This window comes from Orycteropus afer, unplaced genomic scaffold (genome assembly GCF_000298275.1).
Source record: "Orycteropus afer afer isolate SDZICR_OR568_19922 unplaced genomic scaffold, OryAfe1.0 scaffold00030, whole genome shotgun sequence".
NCBI lineage: Eukaryota > Metazoa > Chordata > Mammalia > Tubulidentata > Orycteropodidae > Orycteropus > Orycteropus afer.
Genome location: NW_006921617.1, coordinates 5370769 through 5394947, shown reverse-complemented (window position 1 = coordinate 5394947; position 24179 = coordinate 5370769). Strand labels below are relative to the sequence as shown.

The 24179-nt window shown below is 36.3% G+C and overlaps 1 protein-coding gene and 1 pseudogene across 1 annotated transcript in view; one reads left to right on the top strand and one right to left on the bottom strand.

Annotated features, from left to right (window-relative positions):
* SS18 (SS18 subunit of BAF chromatin remodeling complex) overlaps positions 1 to 24179 on the bottom strand; it is a 137458-nt gene that overhangs the window by 80944 nt on the left and 32335 nt on the right. The gene's annotated exons all lie outside the window — the stretch shown is intronic.
* On the top strand, positions 12558 to 13183 carry LOC103192574 (annotated as a pseudogene).

The window sequence follows — 24179 nt, the reverse complement described above, 5'->3', positions numbered from 1 at the left end:
GGTGGGATGGTGGTGGCAAAGCAGTATTTCAAAACACGAAGGCCCAGCTCGAGCTCAGTCCAACACTTCTGTGCCGACTAAGGATTGGAAACATTACTGATGGCCTCCAAGGGTGTAGAGACAGCTGCCTCAAAAGGATGCCTTTGGCAAATTTCCTAATGAAATTGTGAAGAAAATAACTGACTAACCTTGAAAGTTCAAAAAAGGGCGAAAGGAAAAACATAGATACAAGGTGGTCTGCAACACCTGGGTCTCTTCTTGGGGATTTCAGTGGAAAAAGCAAATGGTTAGTTTCTTTCCAAACCTCCATTTTTAAGCCCCCAGGAGGAAAGGGAGACATAATTTTTCTCACATATCCATGTCTGTCCTCTTTCTCTACTTCTCTATGTTCTGAACATAACTATCCACTCTTGTAACTTAAGTCATACTGTTCATTCTACATATTCAGATGACCAGTTAGTTATTGTATCTCTACCTTTCCTGATCTGTAAACAGAATTCTCTGACACACTTAATACATATACACTGTTCTTCAGCCCTCAAACGTAAACAATTAAAGCTCCAACAATTTAATAAGCACTCAAAAAAATACCTTCATTATTTACAGAAATAACCCAAGAACTATTCTAACAGCAAGGAGCCCTGGTGAGACGCAGTGGTTAAAGCATTCACCTGCCAACAAAAAGGTCGACAGTTCAAACCTACCAGCTGCTCCCTGGGAGAAAGATAAGGCAGCCTGCTCCTGTAAACATTACAATCTGGAATCCCCATGGGGCGGTGCTACTCTGTCCTATATGGTCGTGGTCACTTGCAATCAACTGGACAGCAGTCAGTTTGCTTTTGGATATTGTAATAGCATGCATCTAATTAAAATTCAGAATCTTAATTTCTTCCCTAACCAAATCCAAACAGTAACTCTTCTTTACTAAATATTTTCTCAAAATCACCAACAGCACTTCAATTTTCATCTTAAATTCTTTATCTAACCTGTATTCTTTAAGCAGTTAATAACCTTATTCAGTTTCAAAACAAACATCAGGTCAGCTAGTTTCACGTATTACTTTTAATTATCCTTTATTTGTATCATCCTTCAAACTTAGCTGACCTTGATGTGTTTGTCTGAAATTGAAAATCCTTCCTCTTACATTCTAGTACAAATATTCTCTCATTTGTTGAAAACTCATGTTCTCACTCTCAACAGGCATCAGTCTTTCATTTTTTTTATAACTCAATTTGTGGGGGAAAAAAATCATTATTCGGTTCATATCATGATGGACTAGCTTATATCAAACTAACTCTCCTATTAATAAAAACTATAAAATGTAGATAAAATGGGGGGGAGGGGACTGCACTAAAGAACAATTAAAAGAGGCAGAAGTAAAAAGGGCTACAATTCGTGACAGAAGAGAAGTTTATAAAATCAGTTCCACACTACCTTGGGCTTTTTTTTCTTCAGTCAGCTGGGTAACAGAGGAAGAGAGCTCAAGAAGAAAGGAGAAAACCAGTCAGTGTTTTGGCTACCAGACAAGTGGAAACAAAGGGACAAAATTCCAAAGAGGAAAACCAAAAAGAGGTGGGAAACTGAAGTAAACTAGCAGAAAACAGCAATTAAAAGGCTAAAGAGATGAGCAAAGATTGTAGATATTATCTCATGCTAGCCAGACAAAAGACTGGAGTAGAGGCCGCAAGCTATATACTTTCAGGAACAATTCAAGTTCTCTGTTGAAAGTTCAGAAGAGCCTCTCCTCAGGACTATGAGTACAACTAAAGCAGATTAGCCTTATCAAGATTTGGAGCTCTGGTAATGTAGTGGTTAAAACATTCAGCTACTAACCAAGAGATCAGTGGTTGGAACCCACCAGCCTCTCTGTAGAGAAAGATGATACAGTCTACTTCTGAAAAGATTTACAGCCTTGACTGCTAACCAGAAGGCTGGAGGTTTAAACCCACCAGTCATTCCTCAGAAGGAAGACTGGGCAATCTACTTCCATAGAGATACTGCCTCAGAAACCCAAGGAGGGGTCACTAATGAGTCAAAATCGACGACAGCAGTGAATGTGGTTTTTATAGAAAATGGTTAAAATGGTGAATTTTATGCTATGTGAATTTTATCTCAGGAAAAAATAAAGACTAAATGGACAGCCAAGAGAAATAACAGATAATAAAAAAGGCACATGGAGAGCTGGATATAAGTTTAAGGTCAATATATAAAAAACAACCATGTATCTATATATTTGTAACAACAGAAAATCACATTTAAAATCACATTACCAGTAATAATACCATCAAAAGTTACTGTAGAGAGATACAATACCTCTACCCTGAAATACTGTTGAGAGAAAGAGTTCGACTAAATGGAGAGGATATGCATTTTCATCAACTGGAAAACTCAATATAGTAAAGATATCATTTCCCTCATATTGACTAGCAATTCCATGCAATCCTATATCAAAATCCCAGCAGGCTTTTTGCATAAATTTACAATGTGATTCTAAAAATTATACAAAAATGCAAAGGCCTTAGAAGAGTCAGGACAATCTTAAAGAAGAAAATTACTGGACAGGAATATTTACTATAAAGCTGTATTAACCAGGACATGTAGTTAATTCAAGGAAAGACAAATCTATGGCAGAGAACAGAGAAGCAGATCCACACAGTCACTTTACTAACAACAGAACAATTTACATTCAACAAGGAAAGGATAATCTTTCCAATAAACAGTGCTGGATCAACTGAGTAACATATGGGAAAAAAATGTACCTTGAATCCTAGCTGAGATCATTCACAAACATAATTAAATGGACCATGCATAAACAAACATCTAGAAGAAATCACAGGCAAATATCTTCATGACCTTGTGATAGGAAAGTATTTCCTAAGCAGGGTACAGAAAGAATTGCCTATAAAGTATCAATTGATAAACTGGATTTCATTTAAATTATGAACTGCATTCATCCAAAGACACCATTAAGAGAATAAAAAAGCAATTTTTAAACTGGAGAATATATATGCAATATTATAGCCAACAAAAGACTTGTATCCAGAATATATAAAGACCTCCCACAAATCCTTAAGAAAATGACAACCCAATTTAAAAGTGGGAAGAAAGGATCTGAAAGTTTTTTGGTATAACAGAACGAAGTATCTTGAATAGTAGTGGGAGTTACACTGATTTATCAAAACTGTACATTTAAAATAGACAAATTTTATTGAATGTGAATTACATCATCTCCTCAAGAAAAGCAGTCACTGACCACAGAAGTAATGAGGTCCTCATTACCTACTCCCAAAATCCCAAATGTCCTTCCTTCATCACACTTACAACAGTTGTAATTTTAAATGTGTTTGTGTGATTACTTACTAATGTCTGTTCCACCACAATATGTTAAGTTCCGTAAGAATTGGGTCCAGGATTATAGCTGCTTACCACTGTAAGCCCCAATCACATAGTATCAAATACAGGTACCCAATAAATATTTACTAAATGAAAAGAATGATTTGGAAATACAAGCAACATCTCAAAATTAAGAGTATCTTTTTGATAATTTACATAAATGTTTCTTAATTGTTAAAACTGCCTATTCTACTTCCACATCTCTATTTGGATTTCTTTGAGACATAATAAACTTAGCATCTACAAATTCTTGGCTCTTACTTCCCCATACCCCAATTCCTCTTACTCACATCTCAGTTGATGGCAATCCCCACCCCATCCAATTGCTCTGCTGAAAACCTTGGAGTCATCCCTAATACTTCTCTTTTTCTAACATTCCCCTCTCCTCTACATCCAATTCAGCATATCCTTTCAGCTCTACCACTTCTACCACCACCTCCACTGCTACCATCTTGGTGTAAGCTATCATCACATCTCTCAGGGTGATTATTCCAACAGCCTCCTAACTGGTTTCCGTGCTTCAACTCATGTGCCTCTTTATTATATTCTTCACAGCGTATGTAGTCAGAATGAGCTTCAATTTATTCCTCTGCTCAAAATCCTTCAATGGCTTCCTATCTCAAAATAAAAGCTTAAGTCCTTATAATACCTTACAAGACCTTATATATTCTGTCCACCCACCCCCCTTACCTTATTCTGCTTCAATCACAATGACCTTCTCGTGTTCTCTGAACACCCAGGCATAGTTTCACCTCAAGACTTTTCCACTGCTTTTTCCCTCTGCCTAAAGCACTCATCCTCAAATCTTTGCTCAAATGTCACCTTCTTAGTAAGTTCTATCTTGACCACTCTATTTCATAGAGCAAATTCCCTCCCCTTACCCAGCATTCCTAACATACTTTACCTGCTCTTTTCTTTCCTTAGCTCTTATCTAACAAGTTATATGAGGAAATGATTATGCTTGCCTTTCTTGGTAGAATGTACAACCCAAAGAACAGACATAAAATAAACTCAAAATGAAGTATTTATCACAAAACTGAAAATAATTCTGATTACAGCAGTATCTTTAGTGTTTCTTTAAAACAAGAAAAAAAATCACTGAAGGAATTTTAGTTTAATAATCTTTCATCTGTGTAATTACCACTAGTAGAACTGTAATAGTATAGTGCTCCACAAGGAGGCACTAAAATGACACAAAGAAATAATGAAAGATTCAAAAATAAGTATTACTCAAAATAGGGGATATATACAAAACTTTTTAAAGTTGATAAAGAGATGACATCTATACACACAAAGAAACTTTGACTAGTCAACCAAGACTGGCCAGAAAAGCCCTATGAGTCTCATACCTATCTTACTTCCTAATGCTCAATCAGTATCACAAAAATGAGTTCTATACATCTGAAGTAGGTTAGAAACGTTTCTCCTCTATTCTTCACTTACTCTCACAAGAAATTTCAGTATACCATCAGGGGTAGCCTTCAATCTATACAGGCTTTAAACTACACCAGTTGATTTCTCTAATTTAATCATCTCATCAATCGTCATCCTGTCATCTTGGCCAAAATAAGATAGCTAATATCTCTATTAGTTCAGTGTACCCTAAAGTCTGACCAGCTGAACTTCCGTAATTAGTACTTATTTCACACTTATTTACAAAGTATGATCCAAATTTCCTAAGGGCATAGGCCCAGATTTACTCACCTACTAATTATACTCTCTCCAATTTTAATACTACATCCCAACCACCTAATTCCCCATTAAAATCAATTTGTCTCTGTTTTATGAAAAAGTGGGCACTCCTTCTTAAATAAATCCACCAGTTACACTTCATCTCAGTTAGAAACTAAATCTGTACAACCATGATGATATAAATTACTAAACAGTTACTCCAAATCTATACAATTTAAAAAGTAAATGCCTTTCTCTTCCCAGACTAGGAGTATTCTCTGGAATATACTTTCAAAAAATACAAACCTACTTGAAATATCATGAGCTAGGACTCTAAACCTTTTTTGTAAGGTTGTGAAAACATCACCTGTTAAAAAACAAGAGGTTATAATTTTTAAATTTTGCATTTATTTTCATATTATTTTTACATCTATACCAATATGATTGAATTACAAAAGAACTATGTATTTATTCATTCATCAACAATTGAATGGATAAACAAAATGTGATATATTTATATATATATACAATGGAGTATTTACTCAGCCATAAAGAGAAATGAATGAACCTTGAAAACATTATGCTGAGTATTTCACAAAAGGACAAATATTATACAATCCCACTTATATGAAACAGGTAAGTGTGTTAAGACTACAGCTTAGTAGTAGTTACCAGGGGTGAGAGAAAGAGTGAGAGCACTATTGCTTTAGGGGACACCGAGTTTCTGAAATTGTCATGGAATAATTTGGAAAACAGTAGTGTTAACAGTTACATAGGATGATGAACATAATCCTAGCTAATGAACTGTGTATGTAAAAACTGTGTAACTGGTAAATATTTTGTTACATGCATTTTTACCACTAAAAATACTGTTTTTAAAAAAACTTAACTGTTTAAAATAATCAATGTGTAATGTGCCATCAAGTCGGCCCCGACTCATAGTGACCCCTCTTTGGCTTTCCGAGGCAGTATCACTATCGAAGTAGATTGCCCAACCTTCCTTCCAAGGAGTGGCTGGTGGGTTTGAGCCGCTAGCCTACTGGTTAGCAATCAAGTGCTTTAGGCACTATGCTACCAGAGCTCCCACTGTTTAAAATAGGGACACACAATTCTGTGATTGATTTCATTCTACTACAGACATTATTCCTAACTGGTACATATAATTCAAACTCATTCAAAAATACAGAATTCAATTCAATAGCCATAGTCACATCTTTAACTATTCCCAATACTAACAGTTCTTTCTAATGTTCTTGTTAACATGAACAAAGCTCCAGTAAATAGCCTTGTACAAACACATCTGTGAAGTACTTAATTTCCAATATTTAGGTTCTTTATTTCAACACTGGGTTTGTAGTTGGGGTGAGCTAGATATAATGCTTTCAACTAACGTGAAAGGGACAATCTTTAGGTTCTCTCATACTGTTGGAAACTACAGTCACTGATTATAATACAGATTTGCAAAATACGTGTGTGTGTGTGTGTGTGTGCGCGTGCGCTAACATTCATATGGCTTTCACTAAGATATACTCAATCTCTACTTGGCTTTCAATAAGATATACTCAATATCTACACTTAATTATATAGTGTATTGAATTTTATATATACTGTCCAGCAAATAGTTAACCAAATTTTTTCAAGGATATCTGAAAGACAAGATGGCCAATGGTGTTGACAAAATGCTCCCTATAATATTAATCCAGAGGAATGTGCCCCCATGGAACAATTCTCTATGAAATACAGAATTACCTCCTTTGTGAAACTTTCTCTAATGCTAAATAGCCAAACTAATCATTTATTCTATTTCAAAGTGAATACATAGGGCGTTTAAAATAGCATGTATTATACTGTAATTATTTGTTGATTTGGTTTTAATTTCAGTTATAAAATTTTTGGCAAATAAAAGGTTTTGTTTCACATTTTTAATGAAATTTAGTATCTTTCTTTAGTTTCCTTCTTTGCTTTACTCTCAACAAAGCCTTCTTCACCTCAAGATCACTCAATATTGGTATCTCAATCTGTACTGAAGCTCATAAATATTTCAAAGGCATTTCACCTATAGTCTTGTTTTCATACCAAAATGTTTTAATTAGACACTTTTTATTGTGCAGCAGCATGCTAGGTACTACAGGGGGAAATAAAAAAACCTGTAGACCAAGCTGTGGTGGGTAAAAAAACAAGGACAGAAGTCTGAAATAACCACCACGTTCCTGACTAAAAGACTGATTATGTATACTACTCACCTGATACAGGAAATCTGAAAATGCAGGCTAAGGACTTTTTTTTTTTTCTTTTTAACAGCAAAGAACAAGAGCGGGAGATGAAGAGAAATGAATTTTAGCCATATTGTGTTGAGAGGCCTGTGGAATACCCAAAAGAGTGTGTCAACCAGAAACTGGATTCTTGTCTTATACTGAGACAAGGAGATAATATCTGTGAACTACCATTTACTAAGTGAAACCTAGTCGGGAATGCAGGAAACCTGGAGTCTGGATGAGATCTCCCTGGAAAAATGCGTATCCTGAGATGATGCTCCAAGAATAGAACATCCACATTTAATGGGCAATTTACAGATGATGAACTAAGCAATAAGAGAGGTAAAAAGAGGACTATGTATCAAAGCAGCCAGAAGACAAAAATTTTAAGGGAGAAAATGGTCAATATTATTATATTTACCTAACATTATTACCAATAAAATTTAAAGTGTTTCTAAAATGATGTTAATATTAAAAAAAAAAAAAAAAGTTCTTCCATAATGTTAAAAGAAAATGTATACACCTCTCATTAAAGGAAAAAAGAACTGCAATAAAAACAAAAGGTACAGAACAGTTTTACAGCTAGGATCCACAGAAAAAGGGAAAATAAGTAGTTACAGTGATTTTAATTTACAGAATAAACAGGTGGAAGAGGTAAGAGTAGACTCTTGTATGACTTTTTGTAGTTCTTGATATTCTAACTATACCAAAGTATTATCTATTCTAAAAATAAAGTTAATAGTTATGAATGTAATTTAATACACCTGCTAATCTTCAAAATGTTTTCCATAGTTACAAGCATATGTTCCTTCACTTCATATGTATAACAAATGTAAAAAGTAAATTCTTTAATACCAAATTTTACTCAGTGAAGTATCTTAGCAAATGTTCTTCTAGTGAGATCATTGAACCTGAAGACCAATGTAATTTATCCTCAAGACTCTGTACCAAACAGCTAATGAAGGGCTGGCTATCCAACAGTTGCCCACAATATCAACTGTGGCATTACTCAAAAAATGCAATTTAGGAAATGAAAAACAATATATAAGATGTAAGACTACTGGCTCTAAATCAATTTTTCTTAATAGGCTAGACTTCTATTCTTTTGAGAGAACACCTATTAAATAAAAATTATTATTATGCTTAATAAATTTAAAGCTCAAGACTATCTGGCTAAATTATGATTATTTTAATACTCATATGAATTAAGTGAAAAGCAAGATAAGCAGTTCCCATCAGCTTTCCACCTTTTTCTAAGATTAACACATACTTATATACTCAAAACAGGCTAAAACAGTTTTTTTTTCTTCACTGCAACCTTCTTGTTGAGTCAGCAATACAAATCTATTTTCTGGGTAACTATCTTATCTTTCTCTCATGAAGATCGTATAATGTTATTTCAATCCTTTTACATTCTGTCCCAGAAAGATAATTTCCCAAAGTCATGCTGCTAGCTAATCAGCAAGACAAAGTTCTTAAGACATTTTTTAGATCATGGAATCAGACCTTGTGATATTTCTATTAGGTAGCAAATGCTTCTGAGTTGTCCTTAAATAACCATTCTCCTTTTTCTTTCAAGAGAACCTCTAAACAGAAGCAACATGCCTCCAATTCCTGTCTTTCTCCTTTCCACTACTAGGACTGTGGACTCGGTGGTGACACACCGTCAACCATGCAGGTAACGGTAATAGGCAGGACACAGCAAATGAACAAGATAGGAGATTGGGTAAGTATTCCCATAGTCTCAAATTATCCCCCAGAGTGCACAGACTCAGACTGTTACTTTACAGAAAAATAAACTTCCATCTTAAATCACTATTATTTTAGGTCTTGTTACTTTAGCCAAACTTAGATCCTAACGATATTCAACTTGCCTCCCTCCAGTTAACTGCTCTTCTGTACAAAGAAACAAAATTATCTATAAAATCCACACGTATATCTGAAACCCTGCATTAAAATCACATAGCACTTACTATTTCCAAATAACTAAACTTATTTCAGAAAAGAAAAAAGGGAAAGAGCAATCACTGGTAAAACACTATAATGAATAAAAAGTTACTTAAGGACTTAAGTCTTAATTTTCTCACTGGCAAAATAAAGACAGAAATAGAACCAAAAGCCTATGAAAATCAGATAATATGCACTTAACACAGTAAGTGGTATATAAAGGCTCAATGTCAGTTCCTCCATCTCCATTACTGTCATGATTGAGATGCACCTCTCAAAAAGTTTCTTGCTAAATCGGATGATTATCCTTGCAATTTCCTTAATATTTATGTAGTAAAACTTTGGAACATTTTCACATTATATTGTTTCTTTACCAACTAGTCTGTATCCTTATTAGCCTACTCCTTAAAATACTCACACCCCAATGTAAACTCTACAAAAAGTCTGCTCCCTATTCTTCAAATTTCAATGAAGTGTTCTTCAAAATTATTGCCCAAACCAACCTCATTACTCAATTGTTTAAAAAAAAAAAAAGAAAAATGCCATCGAGTCAGATCCGACTCATAGTGATCCCTCTTTGGGTTTCCAAGACAGTACCACTACAGAAGTAGATTGCCCAATCTTCCTTCCAAGGAGCAGCTGGTGGGTTTGAACTGCCAGCCTTCTGGTTAGCAGTCAAATACCTTAGGCACTACGCCCACCAGAGCTCCTAAGGAACCATAAATTTCTCATTTTAGCCCCTGACAATTCCTAACCCAACCCAAATAAATAAATTCACTCTTCTGCTTTTTCTGCCCCTACAAATGTATTACAAATCGCTGCCCGAAAAAATCATTATGGTGAAAAACAGCAAATTTCAGTCTCAGCTGTCACTCAAAGCTATGTGGCAATCCTTTTGTTTATCCCCTGATGTACCTATATATTCCTCAGGCAATTCAAATCTAATATATCTAAACCTAAACTCATTATCATACCCTCTAAAACCTAAAAGTGAACGGCAACACAATCAACAAAGCCTCCCAAACACTTTTCTATACCCTTCATATCCGCTCAGTTACTGAATGCTGCTAGTTCTACTTCAAATAACTCCCGAATTTGGATTTTTTCCATTTATACTTTCTAATTGTGCACTATATTCATCTTATCATCATTATCTACTAAGTTGTTCTACATGCTAGAAACTGTGGATTATTTTATTTAATCCTCAAAACAACAATACAGGATGAGTCTCATCTTTCTCATACTGTAAAAAGAAGGACTCATGCTACTCAAATGAACTCCAGGACTATGAAGCTATTTTGCTAAAATGTCCATACCCTTGGGAATATTAGATACTCTATTTGAAAAGCATTGAAATAAAAGGTTCTCAATCCATAGCTGCACATTAGATTCACCTGGGCAGCTCTGAAAACAGTGTGACACAGCCACACAGCGCAGGCCACTTTAGTTACTGGTATGTTTTAAAAGTTCTGCAGATGACTCTAACGTACAGCCATGGTTGAGAAACACTTTTTGTTGTTGTCATTTGCCGTTGAGTCGAACCCGACTCATAGCGACCCCTCCTTGGGTTTCCAAGGCAGTATCACTACGGAAGTAGATTGCCCCATCTTCCTTTCGAGGAGTGGCTGGTGGGTTTGAACCGCCAGCCTTCTGGTTAGCAGTCAAGTGCCTTAGGCACTATGCTACCAGAGCTCCCACTACATTATATTATTATCTTTACAGTTTTAGAAGGTTTGATTTTATAGAACTCTTTCTTGACTGTGTACCTTAAAATGAACTACTATAATATGAACTGTAATATGAACTATAATATGAAAGTTTCTTTTTCCCCAAAGTTTATCCCAAGGAAAAACTATATACAAAATATTTCTTGATTTACATTGTTCGTTCATAATTCTTTCCTAAACTCAACGGTACCCTACCACTTCATATATACTACTACTAGCAAATGACAAAAATAAATTAACAATAAACTAATACAAAGTTAAAACTTGGAAATGCAATTTCTTCAAAATATGCCTGAACAGGAAAGTCTTGCCATACACATAATATAATCTTATTTTTGACTAGTAAAATTGTTCCTAGTTCATATAATAAAAATAATTAAATAATTAGTAAAAATCACCCTAAAGCACAAAGTTCTTTTCCAGGGTCAAAATTTCTCAAACTACAACCAGTAACTAACAAACTCTCTATTCTGTTCATGACATCTTAAGTTATCCTCATTTTCAAAACTTCACCTTTCCACCTATTAAACATCTAATTTTACTGCTTCCTTATAGCTGATGTTTATCACTCCATTCCTACTTTTCTTTATTGACTCAACTCTCTGTTCTTCCTACTACTGAGAGGATATATTTATTTCTAGCTTTTCTAAAATCCCTCCTCCTTGTTGACTCAACACCCCAAGGAACCTGAACTACAAAATGCCAATATTTTTGGAGAAGTTTTGACCACATATTTTAAATTAAACTTTGAGCAATATTCCAAACAAAAGCCCACCACTATCGAGTCAATTATGAGTCTTGGTGACCTCCACTGGGTTTCCAATGCTGAAAATCTTTATAGAAGCAGACTGCCTATATTCCTCCCGTGAAGCAGATAGTGGGCTTAAATTGTCAACCAGATGGTTAGCAAACAAATGCACTACCCACTATACCACCAGAGCTCCTACTGAGCAATATTAAGAGGTGAAACTTGTATTCTGAAATATACCAAACAGAAATACTTATATTCATCAGTAAACTAAAATACAAAATGGCGATTCTACATTAAATAAGTCTGAAATAAAAGTATTTAGTAATAAAATGTCTCTTTCCTTTGTGATGGTTCTTAACCAGGCAATGGTAAAATATAATTCTCTCTCCTCTCCCAGCATTGAGATGATAATTTTACTGTTTCACTTTGATCTATCAAGAACAAATGTAAATTTTATATATATCTATCTATATAGATATATATATATAAAAAGATCTCCAGGACTTGCAGCAAGATGCAGAAAAGGCAGACAGACCTTCTTCAACAAAGAAATGAGAAACCAGTTGAAACAGATGCAGAAGATAATCCTGGAATCCTGAGCTTTGAAAGAAAAGATACAGAAGAGGATTAAATACCAACTAGTAGAAGAATCTGAAGGAAAACAATGAATAAGGTGACAAAGGGACCCGTGGACTGTCAGGTGGTTTGACAGCTGACAGCATGGCTGATTTGAATATTTATAAGCAGGTTGTGTTGCTGCCTGAGAACCAGAGATGGTCCTGCCACAGCGACAGCTCCCATGGCATCCCAACAATGTTGTCAAATTTAGTAGAGCAGCTGCTGCTCCTGCACAACAACAACCGCGAAGAAGGCAAACACCATTTGCCACCACTAGCCGGTCTCAGCAGTTCCTAAGTGGAGATGCCAATGAACAGCAACAATGGCAATGATAATGGCAGTGGGAAAAATGGGGAGCTAGAACATGTACCTTCCTCATCCTCTATCCACAATGGAGACGTGGAGAAGATTCTTTTGGATGCACAACATGAATCAGGACAGAGTAGTTCAAGGAGCAGTTCTCACTGTGACAGCCCTTCCCCACAAGATGCAGAGATTATGTTTGATGTAGAAATGCATAATAGCTCTCAGTCAGAAGCAGCAGCTATAGGAGGAGAAAAAGAAGTTGAGGCTTTAAAGGAAAGTGTAGAATGGGTATCTGACTGAACCAGTAGACCTGAAAACATTCCATCTAAGGAGTTCCACTTCAGATACCCTAAACATTCTTTCTTTAAGCATGAGAAAAAAATGGACCTATGAAAAAAGGGGGTACTTTCCTTAAAGTGTTCATTCCATCTCTCTTCATTTCTCATGTTTTGGCTTTTAGGCTAGGCATTTATATTGGAAAACATCCGAGCACATCTTCTGGCAACACCTATTGAAGGAAACAAACCCCCCAGAAACACGCATGACCTGAGAAGTGGTATTACTGTCACATCAGTTAATTTGAACTTGAGACCACTGCAAGCACGACTCAACCTACCACCCTAATTTTACATATCCAAGTTTCAGTAACTCAGATCCAGTATTTTATTCAAACTCTGTTAAGGCATTTTACTAACCTCCATTACCTTTTTGGCCTGTAAGACACTTTAGAACTTCCTAACAGAGTTTACTGTTACTTAGAAATTCCAAGAGCTTCTTTTCCAGAAACACCATCAGTAGATTTTAATTTTGTCAACAATGCTGTTGTCTTCTTTTAGTCATCACCAGACTTAGACCTGCATCACTGATGGTATAAATTTTACCCATGCAAGATAACTACCATTCCTCTCTGCAAATGAGATTAGGTTAGCCAATGAAAATGATACTAAAGCTTCCCTCACCATAGTCACAGGGGACATCAAGCTCAATTGGCATAACATACTATACAAAACATTGTTCCACCTCCTACTTTGGTGAGTAGCGACTGGGATCTTAAAAGCTAGCAAGCTGCCATCTAGATGCAACAATGGGTCTCTCTCCTCATCCAGAGCAAAGAAGAATAAAGAAAACCAAAATTCATGGAAACAATGAGTCCTAGCGACTGGTACACCATCCAATCTGCAGCCTAGACAACTATGAGACCAGAAGAACTAGATGGTGCCTGGCTACTACTGCCATCCACTTGGAAGGGGATCTATGTAGGAGATCCTTGATAGAGAGGGAGAACAATGAGGAATAAAACTCAAAATCATTTGAAGGGAAAAAAAAAAAAAAAAACAAAAAAAGGTGTGGACCAGGTTTGGTGGTCCAATAGAGCCTGGTGGAACCACTGAGACTATGGCCCCTAGCTGCCCTTCAGGTCTGGAATTGAACCCACACCTGTGGTTTCCAGACAAACAAAAGACAGGCATATGAGCAGAACATTTACCTCAAGTAGATACTCTCCTCGGAGAGAACAATCATGGGAGAAAGAAGGGCTGCTTATGCCCAAGGAGACAGCTCAGGGGGCAGAAGTGTATGGAGAGATGGACACTGGGAAGAGGTAACTATGGGGAGGAAGTGGGAGGGGAGCTCTTGCATTGTGGTAAACTGTCGTCAATGGCATGAGACAAAGTATATGTGAACTGCTGTATGGAAAGTGAATTTGCTCTGTAAATCTTCACCTATATCACAATAAAAAATAAAATAAAGCTTCCCTTTGCCCCCCAAGACAAAGGCAAACTTCCCTAAATTTGTATTTATGCTTATTAAAAAAGAAAACAAAAAGACACAGGGAAAAAAAAATATCCTGGCCAATAAACATTTTAAACCAGCTTTGCAGCCACCTTTTGTCTGAGCCTCCTAACAGCACCTTTTAACTAGTAGGAGGTAGGCTACACAATAAATATGAAATAGAATAAAAACTAAACGCACCAGCAGATTTTAACACTATTATTGTTGTTGTTACGTGCTGTCGAGTCGGACCAGACTCATAGCCACCCCTCCTTGGGTTTCCGAGGCAGTATCACTCCGGAAGTAGATTGCCTAACCTTCCTTCCAAGGAGTGGCTGGTGGGTGTGAACCGCCATCCTTCTGGTTAGCAGTCAAGTGCCTTAGGCACTAGGCTACCAGTACTCCATTAGCATATTGTACTGTCTTTTCTATAAGATAGGAAGGAATCTTTATTTCTGATAAGGAATGTCTCAGGCGCAGAAATACATCAAATTGCTTTGGGATTTTTGTGTATGTTTGGTATTTTTATGTTTTTCAGCTGCATGTGAAAAGTTATGACTTTTCATTACAACTTTTCATTTTTCCTCTCTAAGAGGCTTTGGAATGAGTTCCAGTTTGTGGTGTAAATACAGGCTTCTTTTAGGAAGCGTCACTTATACTCTAAAGCCTTTAAGCTAATAGTTTAAATTAATTTAAAATTTATTTAAAATTAATTAAAATTTAATTAAAATTTAAAATTAATTTAAAATTAATTTAAAATTTTTAAATTTAATTTAAGATAATAGTTTCAGAGTGATTCTAAGCACTTGCGCAACTCTGAGAAACAGACTTGGGTCATGGGAACACTTGACAAAGTTCTGAAAAGATGCCATTTTTTTGCTTCTGATCTCTTCTCCCTTGTTAGTGTTTACTGTACCATCTTCCCAAAGTGCTTCCTGTGATTCTGTGGGCACTGGTGATTTTCTCAGGTCTCTTCAGTTATGTTAAACTCTCAAAATTCCAGAACTCTCAACAACTTCTTCCCTCAATGACACACTTTTATTTTTTCTAAAATGTGAAGCTTTATGACCAAACTGTTAAGACTGCATCAGGATTACCAATTACTTCAAGTAGATTTTATTGGACTTCAGAACACTTAGCGTGACTTTGAAGGATACTACTAACTACTTTATGTTGTATATGTAAATAATTACTATTTATGATATAGGCATAACTATTGAATATTTAAAAGAACCACTGTTCATTTTAAAACTAGCCATCTATTCATTAAATAAAGCACATCAGGTTGAGTTGAATAAAAACACTATGATAACTAAGTTTGCCAGTTCGCATAAACTATTTTCTCTCACGTCAAGTTTTGCAAATTGATGTTTTATAGTAGATAATAATAAAAAATTAATTTCCAGTATCCTATTAAAAAGTGCCTTCAGATTCAGGCAGCAATCTAAGAATCGGCTCTGCTGGCCAAGGAATGCATGGACAACTGCACTGGTAGATGACAACTAGAAAGGAAAACAGTGAAGGGGACAAACAGAGCTGTGGTCTGCCAGCAGTCCTGAGGGCACAGCCATTCTGAATACTTGCAAACAGTGCAGCTGCTGTGAATACATGCAAGCACGTGCTCTGATCAGGAAAGCAACCAAAGAACAGGCTCCACCTGCTGAGGACAGCATGGGCAACCACAATAAAGGCTGACAACTAGAAAGGTGCGATATTCCCCTTGTTACTATTATAACACAAACTCTCTTCGTGAACGGAGGTGTGGCCATCGCCCGCCTCCATCCACCTTCTGGATTGGCAGGAACCCCATATCAGTTTTTGTGCCCTGACAGAGTTTTTTGTGCCCAGCTCCATCCCACCCCAGGTATTTATTTTCAAATTATTATTTAATTCTTCCTTGCTTTTTATATTTCTTCTTTTCCTTCCTTGTCTTTTTTTTTCCCCTCATCCCTTTTCCTGGTTCCCTTCTTTTTCCTTTCTTTTCTTGTTTTGGTTCTTCCTGTTCCTTGTTTTTCTTTTGCAGTTTTCTCATTTTCTCTTTACTATTCTTCTACTCTTGCTCTCTTCTATAATTCCCACCCTCCCCAGATATTGTGGAGTTTTTCTCTCTTTAGTCTCTCTTTTTTAAATAAATATTTTTTATTTTTCTTCTTATTTACTGCCTTTCCTTTTTTTTTTTCAATTGTACCTCCTTGTTTATGGGGTTTGTGTTTTCTGTTCACTTGTTTTCATTTTTTTGTTTTTTTATTTTTTTTGCCTGAGTAGAAGACAGCAACCATTCCCATATGACCCAACCATATGTGCACCTTCAGCAGCCCCAACCACTGAGCAAAGGCCACCACTTCCTTCTGCACCAAATGACCAACAAAAGATGGCAACCAGTACCAGCCCAACTCAATGTCAACTGCTCTTCATGAACAGCTAACAGAGATCTGTGCACACACTCTCATTCTCTATTATACCCACTAGGAGACAGGTGGTGAGAGCCTAAGTGCTGTCAACATACCAACCAAACCAAACTCACTGCCGTCAAGTCAGATTCGACTCATAACAACCCCTCCTTGAGTTTCCAAAGCAGTATCACTACATAAGTAGACTGCCGAACCTTCCTTCCAAGGAGTGGTGGGTTTGAACCGCTAGCCTTCTGATTAGCAGTCAACCTTTGCTACCAGAGCTCCTTACACTATAGATATTAGTGATTACTAAGGGTAGGAGAGAGAAGGAAAGGGGAAGCTTTTGTTTGTGGGGCATTAAGTTTATGCTAATGGCATTGGAATATTTCTGGAAAAGAATAGCAACAATGGTGGTACAACATGAAAAATATCATCAACGTCCCTGAGCTATAAATGTGGCAGTTGTTAGGTCTGGCCAATGTCTTAGTCTATATGTTTTCACCACAGTAAAAGTAAAAAAAAAAAAAAAAAAAAAAATTGTAAGACTTTGTAACTTATGAACAGGTAAGAATGGAATAGTAAATTTTGAATTTGAGATTTTATTACATCATCATGAATTTCAATGGTAAGCTCAATTTTATCACATTAACCTCAAGAATTACCACCATCCTAAGAAAGGGCAAAATAAATTAATAACTATAATTCAAAATATATGATCTGACTAAAATTACTTTGTGATTCTTTTTTTTCTTTTTAACAAATGAAAGAAAGAAAATGGGACATATTTAAGAAGTTGTAATGTTTACTACTTTAAGGTATTTCCATGTCTGTGGGCAGTATTTCAAATAATCTTACAAAATCCAAAATTGACCAGTATCATAAGTTACACAGAAATTCTCAATTGATTGGTGGTAAAACAACTCTGGAAGGGAGAAAATCAGAATTACCTGAGGACATTTTGCAAACTCTACTGCTCCACCAACCACCCTCAAGACTCTAGTAAGACTATCTTAGAAGAAAATGTTCCCCTCTCCACACTCAATGCCCTACCTTGAAAATCCCTGCCACAGTAAGTTACTATTACTGGTAACAGTATGTTGATAAAGTGTCATATCTTTCAGGCAAGATGAATCAAAGGAACAAAAAAAGTTGAAGAACCAATGAATTATGGGTGACTGTGTTGATAGCAGAGTCCCTAAGTTACACAAAAGGTTAACAGGCTTGGTGGTTAACCAAAAAGGTTGGAGATTCAAATCCACTCAGAGATGCCTCAGAAGAAAAGCCTGTTGATCTACTTCCAGGAAACCAGCCATGGAAAACTCCATGGAGCATAATTCTACTCTGACACATACGGGCTCACCATGGGTCAGAACCGAGCCAACAGCAACTGGCTGCAGTGGTAATCTAAGTTCTTAACCTACTATTTAAACCTATAGCTTAGTCTCCAACTAGAAAACTACTAGAACCAAACCAGAAACAAATCTATTCAATTAATTTTTTTTTTTTTAAACTAAAGATGTATGTCCAGGAATCATGGCAGACAACAAGGAAACAGAAATGAAGATGGCATTCATTTCTATAACAACACAACAGGAGAATTCAAATATTCCAGGTCGTAAAATTTAGATTCAAGCTCTAAGAAGATCTAGCCAAGTCCTAGACTGATGCACAAACTTAAGAGCCACTGGGTCAGGTGTTTATTTCCATTTCACCCTAAAAGCAACATAATATGATAGCATAAAACACAAACTTTATTTTCACTGAAGCCTGGGTGCAAATTTGAGGGCTACCACTTTCCTACTGCTGGTCACTGGGCAAGTTAATTAACCTATCTGAGACTTAATTTACTCAACCAGAATGAAACTAATACTTCAAAGAGCTCTAAGATTGAAATAAAAGTATTTAAAGGATCCAACACATAGCAGTCATTCACCAAGTTCTCTATCCAAAGAAAGAGTCATATCCGAGAAACCATAAAAAAGTAACTAATACTCTATGCATACCAAAACAGCATTCAATTCTAACACTTAAAGAATCACCTAGGGTTGGCAAAGTAAGTAATTCAAACAATCCTCCACCAAGAACAACAATACTACACAGACAAAATATTTTTAAAATATCCTTAAACTTACGGAAGAGCTAGCTAATAAAATAGTAAAAAACTATAGTTTCAGAAAACAAAAACAATCCAGAGAAACAGGCCCCAATTTCAGGGTACATATGCTAAGGTTTGTTAGCCAACCCAGAAAGTCAGCTGAGAAGTTGTGAGGATGACATCCACAGGGCAGAGGACAAAAGTCAAAGTCCAGGGCCCAACAACAGTAGAAGCCCTGGTAAAACATAGACAGAAGGAAGTTCTCAATGCATAATAAACTTTGCATGGTCTGTATCTGAGATTCAATTCATCTGGGAAACCAAGAAAAATTTCAATATCTGAAATGCAATAAAGTGATGCCAGACTGCTATTGGTCCCAGGAGAACAAAATGGCAATATCCCTTGGAGGGAGATAATACCATCATAGGTGGCAGATTATTTCTATAATTACCAGAAATAATTTCCGATTTACAATCAAGATAACCAGGCACATGAGAAAGCAATACAACCATAAACAAGAACAAGCAGAACTAAAAGGCAACTGAAACAGATTCAAGAGAACTGTAAATATAACAATTTTCAAATGCAGAATGCAGTGTAGTAAATTGCCTGGTATGGCTTTTCTAGCCATAAGTCTTTGTAAACTCTGTGGTAGAATTTGCTGTGAGCAACTCAGGAGCTCCTGATTATAAAAGTTATCCACCTGGGTATTTCTGTTGGGCACAACACAAAGCAATGTTCTAGGAGGTTCCTGCTCTCTCTCAGGTGCTTAGAATTCTGATGTTATGATTGGTTGGTTTGGTCACTCTGCTGGGCTCAAAAGGAGGCCTCCTAGAGGCAGAACTCTCTCTGACTGCTGGATGAGGAAGGACACACTCCTGTGAGACACGTGCTGCTAGGAAAGAGACTGTGAGAGACTGCTGAGAGACGGTGGGCTGGGGAGAGAGACTGAGCATTTTTCCTGAACTCGATTTGTAGCCTGGTGCTTCCCTAACAAAGCCCATAATCTGTGAGTTCTGTGTGGCCACTGCAGTGAATTATTGAACCTAGGAGAAAGGTGGTGGGTGCTTTGGGAGGAACAGTTGGTGAAAGGGCTGGAGGGAGGCAGCATGTCTGTCTGGCCTTATAGGAATAGGCGCTGGGTTACTGATGGTGATCCTGTCTTCCTCCTGTAGGGTTAGAGGAGGTCAGAAGATGTGCCCTCCTTGCCCTTTTTGCACAGACTTTAAAATAACAATGCCTGCCAAAATATTAAAAAAAAAAAAATACTTACGGAAAGATCAAATAAAAGAAGTATGCTAGAATGCTCATTGTAAAATCTGGGTGGGAAGCACACAAATGTTCTCTGTGACATTCTTAGAATTTTTCAGTAGGACTGACATTTCATAATAAAATTACTAAACAATGAAACAACACTTTGCATGGTCACAATTTCAAAAGAGAATTTTTACTTAATTCTGCTGTAAAAAAAAAAAAAAAAAAACTAAATAGAACTGAAAAATATAGCAACAGAAATTAAGAATATAATAGATAGGAATAACATCAGATTAAGCCCAGTGAAGACACCATCAGTATACTGAGGACAGGTCAAGAAAAAAAATCTAGAGTGACAAAAGGCAGGAAAAATTTGGAGGGAGTAAGAGGCATAAAGATACAGTATGAAGATCTAACATATATTTAATCAACGTCTCAGAGGAGAGGAAAAGAATTACCTGCTTAAAGAGATAATGACTTGAGAACTTCCCAAAAGTGATGCAACACATTAATTTACAAATTTTTTGTTGTTGTTGTTATTATGTGCCGTCGAGTCAGCCCCGACTCATAGCGACCCCTCCTCGGGTTTCCGAGGCAGTATCACTACGGAAGTAGGATTGCCCAACCTTCCTTCCGAGGAGTGGCTGGTGGGTTTGAACCGCCAGCCGTCTGATTAGCAGGCAAGTGTCTTAGCCACTAGGCTACCAGAGCTCCAATTTACAAATTCAGGAAACACCAACAAACACTAAACCCACTTCTGTTGAGTTGATCCTGGAAAACATTAGGCAGGTTTTAAAAAAAAAAAAAAAATGCACACCTACATATTAAAACTACAATTAAAACTTAAAAAAAAAAAATAGATAAACAAAAAAATCTTAAACAAAGGCAAAAAAAAAAAATAGGCAGATTATGTTCAAAAGAGCAGAAGTTACTATACAACAATTGAATTTTCAATAGGCACAAGTCAGAAAACAATGAAATGATGAATTCAATGTGGTAGAAGAAAACAACCATCTCTGGAAAAATATACTTTGAGACTAATGTTGAAATAAACACATTTTCAGAAAGACAAATTGAAAAGAAAAAGAAAAAATTATAGGAAATTGTCACTAGCAAACTAGTGATAAAGCAAATACTAAAATATCTTCTTCAGGAAGAAAAACTAAAGATCTGAGATGGAAGGCTGTTAAAAAGAAGGAATGAGAGGCATTAAAAATAGTAACTAAGCAGAATAATGACTTAAAAACTTTAATAATCACTTGTGGGTGACATATACAGACTTAAAATACATGCCAACAATGATACATAAATCATTAGGAAAATGTATAGAATGAAAGTACACCCACTCATTTATCGCCATGGTTAGGGTTCCAAAGACCAGGTCATTACGTGAAAATTGGCACTATGTGAAAATGGAGGATGACCACATCAGATCACAAAAGGAGGATGACTACATCATTACGTAACTGCTAAGTTACATCATTACATAACTGCTGGATTAATCATGGCACAGCCAAGTAGACACACAACCTTAACCATTACAGCCATTGTTATTCTCACCTCACACCTCGGTGTTCATAACTGCCAGGCATATGTTGTTAATGCATAAATACTATGATAGTAGATTTTTTACTATTATCATAAGTACAAAATGTCAGATAATGAGAGAGTGGGTAAGTGAGGAGTAGATGTTAATGATGTACCTTATATACACTCTATAGTTAAGTACTGAAAGAATAACAGTATGGATAATTACTAATAAAAAATAAAAAGAAATATAAAAACAATAATTACAAAGGAGGCAAAAAGGCAGAAAAAGGAGTATGGGTGAGCAGCAAATGAGACAAATAGGAAGTACATTCTGTGATGGTAGGTTCAAACCCAAATATATAAGTAGTAAATATAAATGGATTTAATATTCCAACTCAAAAAAGATGGGATTTAAAAAAAGAAAGAAATATTCATAAACCACCACATGTCTCTAACATAGGAAGGAGAAAGATTATGCCAACACTAAAGCAAGCTGACTTAGCTACACTAGGTGGCACCAACAGTTTGTGCCTGACTACTAACCTTAATGCTGGCAGTCCAAATCCAGCCAGCAGTCCCATAACAGAAAGACCAGACAATCTGCTTCTGTAAAGATTACAGCCAAGAAAACCCTATGAAGCAGTTCTCATCTGTGATACATGGGTCATCATTAGTCAGAAGTGACATGACAACAAAGCATTCATTTGGTTTTTGTTTAATTAATATCAGACAACAGGCTTGAACGCAAAAACAAACCATTATTAGACATAAGAAACACATCTCATAATATAAAAGTTACAAAGAAACAGAAAGTTGTAACATTTCTAAATTCCTATGTTCCTATTAACAGAATCTCAAAATATATTAAGCAAAATCCTGAAAGAGTTAAGAGGAGAAACAGTGAATCCACAATTAGGCAGGCACATCCTCACACATCTCTCTGTAAGTATCTAACAGAACAAATACAGAAAAAATCAGTAAAGTTAAAAAAAACACAAGATTAACACACTTGATCTATCAGACCTAAGAGCTGCACCATTTTTTTAAAGTACACATAACCAAAAAAAAAAAAAAAAAAACCTCAACACTATTGAGTCATTTTCGACTCACAGCAATCCCTCCTTGGGTTTCTGAGGCGGGATCTCTAGGAAAGTAGATTGCTCAATCTTCCTTCCAAAAAGTACATTTGTAAAGACTGACAACATTCCTGAATCATAAAATAAATCGTTCAAGAATTTCAAATAACTGAAGAAACAGAAAATGTTATCTAATCAAAATGCAAACAAGCCAGAGACCAGCAAGAAAAACTATAAAATCCTCAAACGTTTTGAGATTAACAAATATATTTACAAACAACCCATACATAAAAAAGAAATAATACTGGAAAGAAGAAAATATGTGAAACCAAATAAATATGAAAATATTATGTATCAGAAATAAGATTAGAGGGAATTTATGCCCATGAATGCAAATAACAGAATGGAAGGCTAAAAATGGACAAAGTAGCATTTATCTCAAAACAGGGAACAAGAACAATAAAACATTCCAAAAGAAACTAAAAAGTAGAAAATACTAAAGATAAGAAATTAATTATTCAAAATACGTATGTAATAGAGCAACAGTTCTCAAAGTGTAGTCCTCAAAGTCCTTTCAGGGTTTGTAAGCCATGAAATTGATTCTCACTCAGTGACCCTATAAGATAGAGCAGAACTGCCCCACAGGGTTTCCAACATTGCAAATCTTTAGGGAAGCCGACTCTCTCATCTTTTTCCCACGCAGCAGCTGGTGAGTTCGAACTGCCAACATGTAGGTGTTTTAACAGTGCCATAAGAAATCCCTCTAAGGTTCTGTAAGGTAAATACTATTTATGTTCAGTGACTTTTGTACTATATTGATATTTACAATGTGAGTGCAAAAATAGAAGTAGATACGTTGTATTTTTCAAAAACAGCATGCCTGCATAAATGATGCACAAAGAGAATACACAAAATTTCTTCATCCCAAATATGCTGCTGCCGTTGTTAAGTGCCATCCAGTGGGCACTAATAATGACTCCACATACAACAAAACGAAAAACTGTGTGGTCCTACCCCAGCATCACAATCCTCGTGGTATCTGAAAGCATCATTGCAACCACAGTGTCAATCCATCTCGATGAGGGCCTTCCCCCTTTTTTGTTGACTGCCACTTTACCAAGCATGATCTCCTTCTTCAGAAAATGGTGCCTTCTGACAACATGACTAAAGTAGGTCAAAGTCTGACCATCCTCACTTCCAAGGAGCATTCTGGCCGCACTTCTTACAGGACAGATTTGTTAGTTCTTCTGGCTGTTGTTGCTGTTGTTAAGTGCCGTCGAGTCGGTTCCGACTCATAGCGATTCCCATGCACAGCAGAACGAAACACTGCCCGATCCCGCGCCAGCCCCACAATCCCTGCTATACTTGAGCCCATCATCGCAGCCACCGTGTC